The sequence below is a fragment of the Petaurus breviceps genome, unplaced genomic scaffold (genome assembly GCF_028583685.1).
Source record: "Petaurus breviceps papuanus isolate PSGF00001 unplaced genomic scaffold, PetGlider_PUasm1.0 90721, whole genome shotgun sequence".
Taxonomy (NCBI): Eukaryota; Metazoa; Chordata; class Mammalia; order Diprotodontia; family Petauridae; genus Petaurus; species Petaurus breviceps.
In genome coordinates this window covers 8,244,658-8,248,655 of record NW_027187322.1, presented here as the reverse complement: position 1 = coordinate 8,248,655, position 3,998 = coordinate 8,244,658, and positions in this window count along the sequence as shown.

Here is a 3,998-nt window from a genome sequence, read left to right as displayed (position 1 = left end):
CCCCCCCCCCCCCCCCCCCCCCCCCCCCCCCCCCCCCCCCCTCCCTTCTCCCCCCCCCTCCTCCCCCTCCTGTCCTCTTCTCCCCTCCCCTCCTCCCTCCTCCCTCTCCTGCTCAAAAACCCCCTGTGGCTCCCTGTTACGTCCAGGATCAGCCACAAATACAAGATGCTGTGCTCGGCGCCTGGAGCCAGCTCTGTTCACTGCTTCCTGCTGATCCCGCAGGTAGCTTGCTTTGGACATCGTCTGTGCCTGTTGTCTCCACGAGAGATGGTAGCTCTTGGAGGGCAGACGCGGACCCCCGCCGCAGGGACCCCGCATCACGGCGTATGGGGCCAGGGGCCAGCGAGTGGACACTGAGTCTGGAGGGCCTGACCCTGGCCCAGGAGAACCAGGACCCCAGGAGGGCTCACTTCTGTCTATGCATCTGTGCGCACTCTGTATATAAATGAGGGACATTTCTGTAGCTTTACACGTTCACACTCTACCCCAATGCACATGAGTGTGTCCGTGATGATCCAGGAAGCGGGCACGGACGGCAGCCAAGGCTCTCAGGAGAAGCTGTTGGGTGAACGGAGCTTAAGGGGTGGCTAGGAATTCAGCAGGTTAAGAAGGAGAGGACAGGGATTCTTCCAGAGACAGCAAACAAGACAAACAAAGAATTCCCAAAGGAGGGAGAGTTTTCCAGCGGGTGAGGCATAGAATGTGTGGAGGGGAGATTACTTGAGATGGAAAAGCAGGGTGGTGCCAGGTGGGGAGGGCCTCGGGAGCCCCTGAAGATTCCCGAGCAGAGAAGCATTTGAAGGCACTGGCCACCGAGGCCCCTCCCAGCTCTGCAATTCTCAGAAATGCCCTGGTAAGGCAGTTTCCTGTGGGCTCTACCCTCCCAGAGCTGGGGCAAGGGCTGGATACAGAGATTAGCCCTTTCTGAGCTGTGTGTCTTCTCTGGGCTGGCCCACAATGATGGCCGAGTCCTGCTCTCAGCCCCCACACCCCGTGACGGCTTTTCTTCTGTCTCTCTCCCCAGTGCTTTCTTTCACATGCGATGGCCATGGTCTAGTCTAAACAGCAGCTTTTAGACGCCATTTGTGGCCCTGTCTCCAACGAGATGGAGGTTTGCTTTTATTCTCTGGGAACACTGGGAGGCCTTTCCCTCTGTTACCCCATCTCCGGCCTCTGCTCACACCATTCCTGTCCCTGGAACACTTTTATTCCACAGATCCTTTGAGGCCCAACTCAAATGCCACCTTCTCTGTGAAGCCTTCCCTGATGACCTGAACTCTCATAGGCCTTTGGGATGGGAACTCAGAAGCCAATAGGTCTTTTCTCCAGCATTCCCTGCCATTGGTTTATCCAGCCTTTGCCTGAAGACCTGCAGGGAAAGGGAGCCCATTCCAGCTTTTACCCCTGATCCCATGACCGGGGCCAACGTGCATTGTCAGACAATGCCAGCTTGACCATTTGCTTTCAATTTTGCCACCATCTATTTCTGCTTGTTGTGAGTTTGCTGTTACAGAATGTCCTGAGGCAGCATCAGGCCTAAGTGTCTCTAGACCAGTCCCTTTTCGACATCCCCCTGGGGTCTTCTCCAGGCTAACTGGCTCCAAAGTCCCTTCACCCAGGCTTCCAGGTGGTGGCAGGATACACCGCGCAGGTATGGTCCAGTTGGACAACGTGCTTTCTAGCATGTGGGGGTAAACAACAGAGGGCCTGAGCTTTCTCAGGGGCCATGTGCTGCAAGTCTGCCACCACTCCAGGCCAGTGCCTCCTCTATGTTTTACTTATAGAGCTGGTATTGGAATCCCTGGCTCTGAACTGCAGCCACATTTATCCCAATTCAATTCTCCCTCTTAGACTTAGCTCGGTGCCATACCCTACAAATGTTTAGTGGACACAGACTGGCCTTCCTTGTGTCAGCTTTCCCTCCCTGCTTCAGGCATCAGCACATTTGATAAGCCTGCTATTTTTGCCTTTAAGTCACTGATAAAGGCCAACCACAGATCCCGCGAGTCCTCCCCTGGAGACCTTCCCAGTTGCTATCAGAAGATGAAGCTGTATCCTTGGGTACAGCCATTCAAACAGCTTGGAATTCAGCTAAGAGAATGGATCTTATCGCTTGCCCCAGGATAACGTGAGCCTTGATCACAAGCTTTGCCAAAGCTGAGGTAAACTCCATTTGAGGCATTTCTCAGATCTCTCAGTCTGGTGACTTTGTTAGAACAGGAAGGTTCTGGTGTGAGCGGTCCCTTCAGGAAGCCCTCCCATGCTGGCTCTGGGAGCACGGCCCCCTTGTGCAGGGATTAACTAGCCATCCCTTGAGTAATCTAGATTTTTCCAGAAATGTAAGGCACACACAGTGGCCTAGATTTTAGAGGCTCCACACCCTTCTTAAGTGAAACAAAGGATTCTTTTTATCTGTGTCCAGGCCTCAGCTCTGCTTGCCCTTGGCCCGAGCCTTTGCATTTCTTCCTTAAGCACACTGCTTTGCCCAAAGAATGCTTTGTGGACATTCGGAGGGAAGAGAAAGGTTTCTCCAGTTTTTGCATGTTTAGTTATTAATGGTGTTTGTGTGACTGTTGTCCAGTTTGGTAGATTCAAAGTGAATGCTGACATGCACAGGACCTGGCAGAAAGCTTCTTATTGTGCTTTTGTTCGGGAGTCTTTCCGGGGCTTCCATCTTGGGGAAAGTCCAGGCCAGTCAGCCTTCCCTCTCTGGCTCTGCTTTCATGGCCCCGTGGGGGGGCACCTCCAATATCACAAAGAAGGGAACGTAATGATGTGTGATGGAGAGCCAGGGAGCCCAAGAGGCAGCCCGGGGGCAAGACACCCTGCAACCCTATGTAAGCCACCCATGAAAAAAGATGGACGTCCACGTGGCACTTAGAGCCTCACTTGTGCAATGCCTGTTGACAAGAGGCCGGGCACTCACTGACTGTCTCTCATGCCTGGAATTCTCTCCCTCCTCCCTCTCGCCTCTCACAATATCTGCTTTCCTTCAAAGCTCAGTTCGCATCACTTTCTACATGAACCCTTTCTCAGTTCTCACCTCTGTCATTTCCTATCTGGTTTATATATGTTCTGCACGTTTATTTTGTACATGGGTCTATATGTTGTCTCCCTTAATAGAACATAAGCTCCTTGAAGGTAGAAGGAGCCCAGCACAGGTCTACTAAGTAGGAGGCATTTAGCCCTTGTTAACTGACTGAATGGTCTTCTCTATAAACCTCCCTGACAAGTGGGTCTCTCATTTTTGTGTGAAGACCTCCCAGGAGGCAGAACTCACATGTCTCGAAGGCTCTAAGTAGCTTGAATTGTTAGGTTTTTTCTTTTATCAAGATTAAACAGACATCTTGGCAACCTGCCCCCACTCTTCCTGGTTCTGCCTTCTGGGGACCAACAGAAAAATTCCAACCCCTCTGTCACAGGGCAGCCTTTCAGACACTCAGACACACCTGTGACTCCCCAGCCTTCTCTAGGCTACATCGGCTCTATTCCTTCCAATGATCTTAATGCAACATGGGCTCAAGGACCTTCACCATTCTGGTTGCCACCCCTCCATCCTCTCCAATTAACCATTGTCTTTCTTGATGTGTAATGCCCCGAACCAAAAAGTGCTGTGAAGATGAGCTATTATGCCAGTGGATGCAAGTTTCTTGTATGATATGAAGTCAGGGAGCCCGACTTCATAGGGCCTGGACACAAAGAACCTGGCTGTCTGTGGGCTGAGCACCAGCCTAGCTGTGTGAGTACAGCACGGGGCTTAGAGCTGTCAGAGCACCTGGATTGGAATCCCTGCTCAGCCACTTATTAGGTGGATGAGTTCCCTTCTCCTCTCTGGGCTCACTGTACTCCCAGAAGCCTGGCCCCTTTCAAAATGAAGCAGTCTGATTCAGGGAATCCTTAGTGCCTGGGGGGCTTGTCTGATTTCCTAATAGTAAGCCCAGCACTTGCCTTAACCCCCCCCCCCCCCCCCCCCCCCCCCCCCCCCCCCCCCACCCCCC